The following is a 14194-nucleotide window of genomic DNA, read 5'->3' as shown; positions in this document are numbered from 1 at the left end:
GTCACACCTGAAGAGATTGATAGAGCAACCAAACGTGACCCAATTATGTGAAAGGTATATGATTACATAGAAAATGGCTGGCCAAACCAAGTATCAGAGAAAGATATGCATCCATATTTCATTTGTAGGATTGAATTGTCATTGGATAAAGATTGTATCATGTCAGGTGCAAGAGTAGTTATTCCAAATAAGTTCAGGTCCAAATTGTTAAGAGATCTTCATGACCAGCACCTGGGAATGTGCTTAACTAAGAGTTTTACACAAAGTTACTTAAAGATAGTGGGGCTGAAATTTCGGCCTCACCAAAGTGCGGACCAACCCGGCGAGGCCTCGCAAAAGCTGATTTTTGGGGCGCAATGCACATGCACCGAAAACCGGATTTTCCAATCTGTCAAGATTTCTCTTGACAGATTCTGTGCATCCCTGCAGAAAGAACATTCGCACAGCCAAGATTGGGCTATTTGCCCAACTCATGCCCAGCGAATGTCCTTCAAACTCTTACAACTGGTGAAAGCAGGCACATAATCTACTTTTACCAGCGTAATAGTTTTAAAACATATAAAAATTAAATTAAAAAACATATTTTTATGTTTAAAAACCCTGTCCATTAAGGTAAGTTTATTTTAAACCGTATTTAAAACACATTAAAAAAAATTCTAAAAATATTTTTTTCTCTAAAACATTTAATTAAGTTCAATTTCAACTAATTTTAAATATGTGAGGTGTTTTATATATTTATTATGTTGTGTTTCTTGTCTTAGGGGTTTATTCTCTTTGATAATAATGGGAACTCAGAAAAACGGAGTTCCCATTATTATCAATGAGAATGCTGCAGAGTGATTGGTGGTCAAGGCCCACGTGACTCCACCTTTTTTGTGCATACGTCGAAGTCCTCTCCCTGTATGCTATGCATCAAAAGAAGGCGTCCGACAAGAACTGAAGGCACCTCTGGAACCACCAGCACCAGGTACTTTTGCAAAAAATATTTGGGTCGGAGGCGTTCGTCCGAAGAAAGCGTCCGACCGGAATTTTAGCCCATTGGGTACATCATTAATCAGTGTACAACATGTCAATCGGTAAGCAAGAAACCATCATCAGTACCATTACAGGCATGGAAATGGCCTCCCACGGTGTGGTAAAGGTTACATATAGATTTTGCTGAGCTAGAAGGACAACAATTGTTCATTGTGATTGATAGCCATTCGAACTGGGTAGAGGTGCTTCCGATGTGGAAAATAACAAGTAAAACAATAGACAATTTGCGAAAATTGCTTTCTTCATATGGCCTCCCAGAAGAAATTGTGTCTGATAATGGACTGCAATTTTGTTCAGAAGAATTTGCTTTGCACAGTTCATGAGCAGAAATGATGTGAAACACACCAAAGTTCCACTGCTTCAAATGGTGCAGTAGAGCACACAGTACAAATTGTAAAATGTGCCCTCATCAAGCAAATGTTGGATCCAAATCCAAAGTAACGGCAGTTGTCGTTGGAACACAAATTAGCACATTTTCTAATTACTTGTCATAATACTCCTCATACAACCACTGGTAGAATATAAGCAGAGTTGTTTCTCAAATGACAGCCATAAACCAGGTTCTTGGCACTAAAGCCAAACTTGGCACAATAAGTAGAAGAGAAAGAATTAAGACAGAAAGAGAATCATGATAGAGGTAGAGTAAGAGAGAAAAGTATGAAATTGAATCAGAAGAACCATCATCATAAATGGTTAAAGTGGTTACCAGGAAGAGTAGTGAAGATATGTGGCCCTCACACATATTTGCTCAAGATGTTTGATCAAGGAAAGGTTAGGTTTGTTCACATAGATCATATTTTACCTACAGATGTGGAAGGAGTTGAAAGTTGGAATGATTCGATTATTTCTGCTGAGTCAGATAGTCTTGTTGCAAGTAGAGTACCAGAAGAAAATCCTTCATCAGATGAACGAGAAACAAGTCCAAAAGAAAGTCAGAATTTAAGTCTGAGTCCGAGTCAGGCAGACAAACAGTCTGAACTTGTAAAGAATTCTAATGTAGATCAAGGGTTGTCCTTGGATAAAAACTCTCATTAGGCTCTGCCTGGAATGAATCTAAGTTCAACACCAATTTTGGAAAGTTCTGTTCAAGAGTGAAGGTATCCTATTCGAGACAGAGAACCAGTGGTTAAGTTTGATTTGTAAATATGGCAAATAAGTCCATATTTTTTGTTATGTATAACCATGTAAGTTATGTATGATTATTATTTTGTTACGATTACTTCTTCATTAAGGAGGGAGAAGTGTAATATAGAGCTCCACCTAGTGGACTACTGTGCTAATGCAGCCACTGCTGTTTATAAAATAAAAGGATCATGTGACTAGGTCACCTGACAAGTTCCTGTGTAATGGAGCCATCTTCTATGTGTGTGTTTGTGATGTCGTAGAGAATATATCGCAATGTCGTCTTCCTTCTTCGGCTGGGCATTGGGGACGGAGTGGGGGCTGCAGTTGATGGATCTGTGGGAGAATAAAGAGATGAATTAAAATTCTTTGAATAAGAATGGGTAACATTACCATTATGCACATGATGACATTTCACTGGCTGCTGACATCAGTCATCATATAAGTTACTGCTGTATGCCATGTGGCTTTATGAAAAATTATTCTGTTACCTGGTTGCTGGGATGTCCCCTTCTCCATCTCCCAGTGCCAGCATCTCTCTAGCTCCAGAGATCTCCTCTGCTCCTGTTAGGTGTGTGAAGACTGGAGGGCCACCTCTGGTTCTCTCCCCCGCCCTGTTGTTCTGGGCTCTTCTGCAAGGAGGGAAAGAAAAGAAGTTTGAGTGAGAGTTATGGAAAGAGTGTAAGGAATAGATGGGTTCCATCTGTAGAGAGTGACTATGAGGGAGTGGGGTGCCAATGCCAAATGGCGTCCTTCTGTGGTGTTATTGCTATGAATGCATTAGGATGAGGGTGAGTGTGAGGGGTGGTTAGTCAGTTGGAAATGTAAGTATGTACATAGAGAGAGGGATGGATTGACCTGGAAGGTATGTCGGTGTGAGGAATGATGGGCAGGAGCAGGGTTAGGAAGGCAGAGTGATGGGGATGTGTTGACCGGCACATCAGGATGAAGGTGAATGTGGCATTGCACTCACCTTTCCTAACCTTATCAGATCATTGAATTTCTTCCTGCACTGGATCCAGGTCCTCCTCAAGATCTCCCTGCTGCTGACCTCTGCTATTTCCAGCCAGACCCTTTTGGTCTCTTGGCGAGGTCTCTTCTGCCCATCCATTGGGAAGAGAACCTCTCTGCAAGCTATTTATGCCTCAACCAAAATATGCAGTGAGGCATCTGTAAAGCAGCCCTCTGCCTTTTGGTATTCATACTTTTTACTTTGCACAATAACCCCAACCTTTCCAATGCTTATTTCACATTCCTCTTCCAAGCTCCAAATGAGTTGTGTACAAGGCTGCTTTCATTAAGGGCACTGGAAGTGAGTCATTGATGATATCATCTAACCCACACCCTTTAATAGTGCTGGGAAATGCACATGGCTGGTTTAATTGGGGCCATTATATTAAGTTGCTCTGAAGAACATGCTGATCAAGACATCACGTTCCTTACCTGCTACGCGACCCGCACACACCCGACCAGTTTCAGATGTAAAAATTCTGGCCATAGATTCATTGGAATTTACAACACAGAAGGAGGATATTGGTCCACCATGTATGTGCCGGTCGAAAAAGAGCTATCCAGCCTAATCCCACTTTTCAGTTCTTGGTCTGTAGCCTTGTAGGTTTCAACACTTCAAGTGCATATGCAAGTACTTTTTAAATGTGATGAGGGTTTCTGCCTCTAGTGAATTTCAGACATCCACCACCCTCTGGGTGAAAAAAGTTCTCCTCAACTCCGTTCTAATCCTTCTACCAATTATTTTAAATCTATGTCCCCTTGTTATTGACCTCTCTGTTAGGGGAAATAGGTCCTTCCAGTCCACTTTATCTAGACCCTTCATAATTATATACACTGTAGGGCTTGAACCCAGTGTAATGCCCACAAAATCAAACTCTGTATAAAATGCTTAATGTAAAACACGAAAGCTGTAAATACTGACTTCCTGTAAGATGCAAGAAACTCCTGGAGTCTCATGTTTAATCTTTCCTCATGCTTAATGTTAATCTGTACCAGAAACCCCAACACAATAGAAGCAATGCTGACTGTTGACAAACCCTTTATGGAAATGTAAAATCACACAAACTGTAATCAGAAGAGAAACCCCAACACAATGGAAATGATACTTCTCTAAGAAATCTTTTGTAGAAATGTAAACACTGATACTGAACACAGTGAGGTCCATGATAGCGCGGGACTAGACAATAGACCAGTTTCCAAAGTGCTAAATGCGTGCTCAAAGAAGATAGATCATCAATGGATCAAAGGAAGGAATTGATGAGGAACAGGTAGCCATGGAAACAATACCTGAGATAAGGCAGGGACAAAACACACAGACGACGGAACAGCGGCCCACAGTCGTCGGAGAGGGCTGACATGGTCAGTCATCAGAAGTTGTGCTCCACAAACCCATCAGACCAGTGGGTCGTTCGTGACTGCGCGGGGAAACTGAGGCAGAGGCTCAGCAAAGACGAGTGGGAACACGGCTGCCGTCAATGAAGGGTGATCTGATCATTAGAAGATGCACATCACGGCACGTCAGCGGACCACTGGGACAATCCTGAGCACACAGGGAACTGAGGCACTGGTAACTATAACGTAGTTTAGCAGCTCAAGGGACAGCTGACAGGTGTAATGTTGATAACAGATTGATCAGTACTCAGTAAAGACTGCCACGCACAATGGGAACTATACTTATTGGTGTTGTGACATTATTTTCCAGTGTCGAATTCTGAGAAGTAGCCAGGAGTGTTTACTAATTGTTCTCGCCCTCTACAAATTAATCTGGGGACAAAACCATCGTCCTACAACACGTCAATCAATTCTCCTCTCAGCCTCCTCTGTTCCAAAGAAAACAACCCAGCCTATCCAATCTTTCCTCTTGGCTAAAATTCTCCAGTCCAGGCAACATCCTCGTAAATCTCCTGTGTACCCTCTCTACATAGAAACATAGAAACATCGGAAATAGGTGCAGGAGTAGGCAATTCGGCCCTTCGAGCCTGCACCACCATTCAATAAGATCATGGCTGATCATTCACCTCAGTACCCATTTCCTGCTTTCTCTCCATACCCCTTGATCCCTTCAGCCGTAAGCGCCATATCCAACTCCCTCTTGAATGTATCTAAAAAACTGGCATCAACAACTCTCTGCAGAAGAGAATTCCACAGGTTAACAACTCCCTGAGTGAAGAAGTTTCTCCTCATCTTGGTCCTAAATGGCTTACCCATTCTCCTTAGACTGTGACCCCTGGTTCTGGACTCCCCCAACATCTGGAACATTCTTCCTGCATCTAACCTGTCCAGTTTCGTCAGAATTTTATATGTTTCTATGAGATCCCCTCTCATTCTTCTAAACTCCAGTGAATACAGGCCCAGTCGATCCAGTCTCTCCTCATATGTCAGTCCTGCCATCCTGGGAATCAGTCTAGTGAACCTTCGCTGCACTCCCTTAGTAGCAAGAATGTCCTTCCTCAGAGTAGGAAACCAAAACTGAACACAATATTCCAGGTGAGGCCTCACCAAGGCCCTGTACAGCTGCAGTAAGACCTCCCTGCTCCTATACTCAAATCCGCTATCTATGAAGGTCAACATGCCATTTGCCTTCTTCACCGCCTGCTGCACCTGCATGCCAACTTCCAACGACTGATATACCATGACACCCAGGTCTCGTTGCACCTCCCCTTCTCCTAATCTGCCGCCATTCAGATAATATTCTGCCTTCATGTCTTTGCCATCAAAGTGGATAACCTCACATTTATCCACATCATACTGCATCTTCCATGCATTTGCCCACTTACCTAACCTGTCCAAGTCACCTTGCAGCCTCTTAGCATCCTCCTCACAGCTCATACCGCCACCCAGCTTAGTGTCATTTGCAAACTTGGAGATATTACTCTCAATTCCTTCATCTAAATCATTGATGTATAGTGTAAATAGCTGGGGTCCCAGCATTGAGCCCTGTGGAATCCCACTAGTCACTTCCTGCCATTCTGAAAAGGACTGGTTTATCCCGACTCTCTGCTTCCTGTCTGCCAACCAGTTCTCTATCCATATCCAACATTACCCCCAATACCATGTCCTTTAATTTTGCACACTAATCTCTTGTGTGGGACCTTGTCAAAAGCTTTTCGAAAGTCCAAATACATCACATCCACAGGTTCTCCCTTATCCACTCAACTAGTTACATCCTCAGAAAATTCTAGAAGATTTGTCAAGCATGATTTCCATTTCATAAATCCATGCTGACTTGGGACCGATCCTGTCACTGCTTTCCAAATGCGCTGCTATTTCATCTTTAATAATTGATTCCAACATTTTCCCCACGACTGATGTCAGGCTAACCAGTCTATAATTACACATTTTCTCTCCCTCCTTTTTTAAAAAGTGGTGTTATGTTAGCTACCCTCCAGTCCATAGGAACTGATCCAGAGTCGATAGACTGTTGGAAAATGATCACCAATGCATCCACTATTTCTAGGGCCACCTCCTTAAGTACTCTGGGATACAGACTATCAGGCCCTGGGGATTTCTCGGCCTTCAATCCCATCAATTTCCCCAACATAATTTTCTGACGAATAAGGATTTTCTTCAGTTCCTCCTTCTCGCTAGACCCTCAGTCCCGTAGTATTTCCGGAACGTTATTTGTGTCTTCCTTTGTGAAGACAGAACCAAAGTATTTGTTCAATTGGTCTGCCATTTCTTTGTTCCCCATTATAAATTCACCTGATTCTGACTGCAAGGATCTACGTTTGTCTTCACTAATCTTTTTCTCTTCACATATCGATAGAAGCTTTTGCAGTCAGTTTTTATGTTCCCAGCAAGATTCCTTTCATACTCTATTTTCCCCCCTCCTAATTAACCTATTTGTCCTCCTCTGCTGAATTCTAAATTTATGCTGCTTTTTCTGGCCAATTTATATGCCTCTTCCTTGGATTTAACACTATCCCTAATTTCCCTTGTTAGCCACAGTTGAGCCACCTTCCCCGTTTTATTTTTACTCCAGACAGGGATGTACAATTGTTGAAGTTCATCCATGTGATCTTTAAATGTCTGCCATTGCCTATTCACCGTCAAGCTTTAAATATAATTCGCCAATCTATTCTAGTCAATTCACGTCTCATACCTTTCCTTAAGTTCACGGCCCCAGTCTCTGAATTAACTGTGTCACTCTCCATACGAATAAGGAATTCAACCATATTATGGTCACTCTTCCCCAAAGGGCCTCGCACAACAAGATTGCTAATTAGTCCTTTCTCGTTACACACCACCCAGTCTAGGATGGCCAACCCTCTAGCTGGTTGCTTGACATATTGGTCTTGGAAACCATCCCTATTACACTCCAGGAAATCTTCCACCACCGTATTGCTACCTGTTTGGTTAGCCCAATCTATATGTAGATTAAAATCACCCATGATAACTGCTGTACCTTTATTGCACGCATCCCTAATTTTTTATTTGATGCTGTCCCCAACCTCACTACTACTGTTTGGTCATCCGTACACAACTCCCACTTGCGTTTACTGCCCTTTAGTATTCCGCAGCTCTACCCATACAGATTCAACATCATCCAAGCTAATGCCCTTCCTTACTATTGCGTTAATTTCCTCTTTAACAAGCAACATTCCCCCACCTCCTTTTGCTTTCTGTCTATCCTTCCTGAATGTTGACTACCCTTGGATGTTGAGTTCCCAGCCTTGGTCACCCTGGAGCCATGTCTCCGTAATCCCAATTATATCATATTCGTTAATAGCTGCCTGTGCAGTTAATTCGTCAACCATATTACGAATACTCCTCACATTGAGGCACAGAGCCTTCAGGCTTGTCTTTTTAACACACTTTGTCCCTTTAGACTTTTGATGTAATGTGGCCATTTTTGATTTTTGCCTTGGGTTTCTCTGCCCTCCACTTTTACTTTTCTTCTTGCTATCTTTTGCTTCTGCCCCCATTTTATTTCCCTCTGTCTCCCTGCATAGGTTCCATCCCCCTGCCATATTAATTTTACCCCTCCCCAACAGCACTAGCAAACACTCCCCCCAGGGTATTGGTTCCGGTCCTGCCCAGGTGCAGACTGTCCAGTTTGTACTGGTCCCACCTTCCCCAGAACTGGTTCCAATGTCCCAGAAATTTGAATCCTTTCCTCCTGCACCACTCATCAAGCCACGTATTCTTCTTAGCAATCCTGCAATTCCTACTCTGACTAGCACGTGGCACTGGTAGCAATCCTGAGATTACTACCTTTGAGGTCCTGCTTTTTAATTTAACTCCTAGCTCCCTAAATTCAACTTGTAGGACCGTATCCCATTTTTTACCTATATCATTGGTACCTATATGCACCACGACAACTGGCTGTTCACCCTCCCCTTTCAAAATGCCCTGCAGCCGCTCCGAGACATCCTTGACCCTTGCACCAGGGAGGCAACATACCATCCTGGAGTCTCGATTGCGGCTGCAGAAACGCCTATCTATTCCCCTTACACTAGAATCCCCTACCACTATAGCTCTCCCATTCTTCTTCCTGCCCTCCTGTGCAGCAGAGCCACCCATGGTGCCATGAACTTGGCTGCTGCTGCCTTCCCCTGATGAGTCATCTTCCCCAACAGTACCCACAACTGTGTATCTGTTTTGGAGGGGAATGATCGCAGGGGACCCCTGCACTACCTTCCTTCCACTGCTCCGCCTGATGGTCACCCATTCCTTATCTGGCTGAGTAACCTTTGCCTGCGGTGTGACCAACTCACTAAACGTGCTATTCACAACATCCTCAACATCGCGGATGCTCCAGAGTGAATCCACATGCAGCTCCAGTGCCACAATGCAGTCTGCCAGGTGCTGCAGCAGGATACACTTCCTGCACACATAGTCGTCAGGGACACTGGAAGCGTCCCTAGCTTCCCACATAGCACAGGAGGAGCATGACATGGGTCTGGGCTCTCCTGCCATGACTTAACCCTTAAATTAACTTAAGTTGGCAACAATGTCAAAGGTTACCTTCTGATAAGGAAATAAAAAGAGGAAAAAAAGATTAAGTACTCACCAATCCACCAGCCAATCACTTACCTGCTTGGTTGTGACATCACCCTTCGATTTCTTTCTACTTTTTTGTTTACATTCTGCCCCTGCACCAGCTGACCTCCTCAATGCCTCTCCAAACTCCTGCTGCTCCCGGGCCTTTTATAGGCCTCCTCGACACCTCTCCGAACTCCCACTGCTCTTGGGCCTTTTATAGGCCTCCTCGATGCCTCTCCAAACTCCCGCTGCTCCCAGGCCTTTTATAGGCCTTCTCGACGCCCCTCTAAACTCCCGCTGCCCCCAGGCCTTTTATAGGCCTCCTCGATGCCTCTCCAAACTCCCACTGCTCCCAGGCCTTTTATAGGCCTCAACGCCTCTCCGAACTCCCGCTGCTCTCTAGTGCAATCACATATTTCCTGTAATGTGATGACCAGAACTGTACACAGTACTCTAGCTGTGGCCTAACTAGTGTCCTATACAGTTCAAGCATAATCTCCCTGCTGTTACATTTTTTGTCTCGGCTAATAAACAAAAGTATCTCGTATGCCTTCTTAACCACCTTATCTACTTGTCCTGCTACCTTCATGGATCTGTGGACCTACATTCCAAGGTGCCTCTATTCCTGTACATTTCTCAGTATCCTACCATTTAATGTGTATTCCCTTGCCTTGTTAGCCCTCCCAGAATGCCTTACCTCACACTTCTCCAAATTGAATTCCATTTGCCACTTTTATGCCCACCTGACCAGTCCATTGATATCTTCCTGCAGTCTACAGATTTCTTCCTGACTATCAAGACACGGCCAATTTTTGTATCATCTACAAGCTTCTTAATCATGTCCCCTACATTGAAGTCTAAATCATCGATATACACCACAAAAAACAAGGGATCTAATGCTGAGCTCTGCGGAACACCACTGGAAACAGCCTTCCAGTCGCAAAAACACCCATTGACCTTTACTCTTTGCTTCCTGCCACTGAGCTAATTTTGGATCCAACTTGCCACTTTCCCTTGGATTCCAAAGGCATTTACATTTCTGACCAGTCTGCCATGTGGGACCTTGTCAAAAGCCTTGCTAAAGTCCATGTAAGAGGACATCAAATGTGTCAACCTCATCAACCCTCCTTGTTAGCACCTGAAAAATTCAATCAAGTTAGTAAGACACAATGTTCCATTAACAAATCCATGCTGACTGTCCTTGATTAATCCGTGCCTTTCTAAATGATGATTAATACTCCCTTAGAGTTTTTTTCCAATAATTTGCCTACCACTGAGATTAAGCTGACTGCCCTGTAATTACTCAGTCTATCCCTTTCCCCCTTTTTAAACCACGTACCTTAGGCCACTCAGCAAGTATCGGAAACAGCTATGGCCTAATATCCAAACAAGCATGACAGCTTGCAAATTTGAGGCTGCATGCTTTTGCCTGGCATCGTGTGTGAAGAATGCATACTATTGAAGAAGGATGATCCTTGAATTAGAGGGTATGGTTAGTAATAGAGATTTGGAAAAATCAAGGCCATTGGTGAGTTCCGAGCGTTTGTGATTTCAGGAGTTCCGAGAGGTCGTGAGTTCCGAGAGGTCGTGAGTTCCGAGGGTTTGTGGGTTTGGGAGTTCCGAGAGGTTGTGAGTTGAGAGCTCGTGAGTTCCGAGAGGTCGTGAGTTTGGGAGTTCCGAGAGGTTGTGAGTTCGGGAGTTCCGAGAGGTCGTGATTTCGGGAGTTCCGAGAGGTCGTGAGTTCCGAGAGGACGTGAGTTCCGAGAGGTCGTGAGTTTGGGAGTTCCGAGAGGTCGTGAGTTCGGGAGTTCCGAGAGTCGTGAGTTCCGAGAGGACGTGAGTTCCGAGAGGACGTGAGTTCCGAGAGGTCGTGAGTTTGGGAGTTCCGAGAGGTCGTGAGTTCGGGAGTTCCGAGAGTCGTGAGTTCCGAGAGGACGTGAGTTCCGAGAGGACATGAGTTCTGAGAGGACGTGAGTTTGGGAGTTCTGTAAGGTCATGAGTTCGGAGAGGTCGGGAGGTCTGAAGAGCAGGAGGTCCCGAAGGGCGGTGGAGATTTCATTTCTGACGAGTCGGGAGGTCGGCGAGTCGGGAGGTCGGCGAGTCGGTAAGGCCTTGAGGTCAGTGAGTCAGTAAGGCCCTGAGGTCAGCGAGTTGGTAAGGCCCTGGGTTCGGCGAGTTGGTAAGTCGGGAGGTCGGCGAATAGGTAGGCCCTGAAGTCGGCGAGTCAGGAGACCCTCTGAGGTCGGCGAACAGATAGGCCCTGTGGGGTCGGCGAGTTGGGAGTTTGGAGACTGGGAGTTGGGAGGCCTCGAAGGTCGGTGAGGTGAGTTGGTAAGTAGCTCTCTTTTCTCTATTTCTTTTTCAGTAGATTTTAAACTAGATAAGGCTAACTAGAGGGATGGCAGTGCAGCTCAGTCCCATGGAGTGCACATTTTGCAGCATGTGGGAAGTCCTGGACGCTTCGTGCAGTCTAGACAACCATGTGTGCAGGAGGTGTCTCCAGCTTCAACTGCTCGTTTCAGAGCTGGAGTAGCAGTTGGAGTCAATACGGTGTATCCGCGAGGCTGAGAACTATGTGGATAGTACGTTTCAGGAGGTGGTCACTATTATATATGTAGGCACCTTGTTAATGACTCCACGAGGCAGGGGTATGGTACTCAAACTGTGAAGACTGTAGTCCTTTATTTGCAGCTCCGAGAGTGAGGACACCAAGAAGTGAGCTCCCTTTTATACTGAAGTGTGCAAGTAACCCTTTGGTCTCCAGCAGCAGCACCCTCTGGTGCACAGGTAAGGTGTGTACAGGGTGAAGGTACATTCAGTATTACAGCCATCATATAATACAAGCATGCATCCATAACAGTCACTCCACAGCTTAAAAGCGTGCAGGTAGAGGGGAAGTAGGTGACCACCAGACGTAGTGTGCTAGGCAGATAGTGCTGGAGTCCCCCCGTGAGTCCATCTCGCTATCAAGCCATTCAGTTCTGAGTATCAGTAAGGACGATGGTGCCTCTGGGGAGTGCAGCCAGAGCCAATTCCAAGGCACCACGGGTGGCTCAGCTGCAAAGGTGGGAGGGACGAAGAATAAAAGAGCTCTAGTGATAGAGGATTCTATAGTTAGGGGAACAGACAGGCGTTTTTGCGGCCGTAGATGCGACTCCCGAATGGTTTTGTGCCTCCCTGGTGCCAGGATCGAGGATGTCACAGAGCGGATGCAGGGCATCCTGTGGGGGGGAAGGTAAACAGCTGGAGGTCGTGGTCCATATCGGGAGCAATGACATAGGTAAAATAAGGGATAAGGTCCTACAGGATGAATTCAGGGAGCTAGGAAGAAAATTAAAGGGTAGAACCTCAAAGGTAGTAATCTCCGGGTTACTACCGATGCCACGTGTTAATGAGTATAAGAATAGAAGGATAGAGAGGATGAACACGTGGCTGGAAAGTTGGTATAAGAGGGAGGGCTTTAAATTCTTGAGCCATTGGGACTGCTTCTGAAGGAGATGATACCTGCACAAACCGGACGGATTGCACCTCAACAGTGCCGGGGCTAATATCCACGCGGGGAGTTTTGCTAGTGCTGTTGGGAAGAGTTTAAACTAGCTTGGCAGTGGGATGGGAACCTGTGAACAAATTCAAAAGGGAAGGAAGTAAAGCAGAAATTGGATGGCAAGAATCGAGAAAGCAAATCTGTAAGACAGAGGAAACAGGGTTTAGTATGTAATAAGCAAGGAGGTCTTCCTGTGCTGAATGGTATATACTTTAATGCAAGGAGTATAGCGAATAAGGCAGATGAGCTAAGAGCACAGGTAGACACTTGGGAGCATGACATTATAGCCATTACAGAATCATGGCTGAAAGAGGGGCAGGTTTGGCAGATCAATATTCGAGGGTACAGGATTTTTAGACATGATAGAGAGGGGGCTAGAAAGGGGGGGGGGGGGTCAGGGGATTGCGATACCGATTAAAGAAAATATTACAGTGGTGAGGAGGGATGATATGGAAGAGGGATCATCAAATGAGGCCATATGGGTCAAATTGAAAAATAAAAAGGGGATGATCACACTGCTGGGCATGTATTATAGACCCCCAAACAGTGGGAGAGAGATAGAGGAGCAAATATGTAGGCAAATTGCTGTGAAGTCCAAAATTATAGGGTAGTAATAGTAGGGCATTTTAACTATCCAAATATTGATTGGGACAGATTCAGTGAGAAAGGTATAAAGGGTGTGGAATTTTTGAAATGCATTCAAGAGAACTTTTTTAGTCAGTATGGCGGTCTTGGATTTAGTTTTGGGGAATGAAGCTGGGCAGGTTGAAGGGGTATCGGTGGGCGAGCACTTGGGTGCCAGTAACCATAATTCAGTCAGATTTAATGTGGTTATGGATAAGACAAGAATAGGCATGGAATAAAAGTTCCAAATTGGGGAAAAGCTGATTTTGCTAAGTTGAGTGATTTGGCCATGGTGGAATGCAAACAGCTATTTGTGGATAAATCAGTGTCAGAACAGTGGGAGGCATTCAAGGAGGAGATCCGGAAGGCTCAGGCCAAACATGTGCCCTTAAAGAAAAAAGACTGTGAAAAATAATTCTAGAGCCCCCTGGATTTCTAGGGACTTACAGGGGAGGATTAAGAAAAAAAGGGACACTTTTGTCATACACCAACGGCTAAATACTATAGAATCTTTAGAGGAATATAGAAAGTTAAGAGGCAAAATGAAAAATGATATTAAGAATGCTGAGAGAGAACATGAGAAATCCTTGGCCAGTAAAATTAAGGAAAACCCAAAGATGTTCTATAAATATATTAAGTGTAAGAGGGTAACGAAAGAAAGGGCAGGGCCTATTAAAGACCATGAGGGTAATCTTTGTGTGGAGGTGGAAGATGTTGGGAGGGTTCTTAACGAATACTTTGCATCTGTTTTCACAAAGGATAGGGACAATGCAGATATTGCTATCGAGGAGGAGTATGATATTATGGATGAAATAAATATAATGAGAGAGGAAGTATTAAGGGGTTTAGCAGCTTTGAAAGTAGATAAGTCCC

Source organism: Pristiophorus japonicus, chromosome 1 (genome assembly GCF_044704955.1).
Source record: "Pristiophorus japonicus isolate sPriJap1 chromosome 1, sPriJap1.hap1, whole genome shotgun sequence".
Lineage (NCBI taxonomy): Eukaryota > Metazoa > Chordata > Chondrichthyes > Pristiophoridae > Pristiophorus > Pristiophorus japonicus.
Note: the sequence above shows the minus strand (reverse complement) of the source record.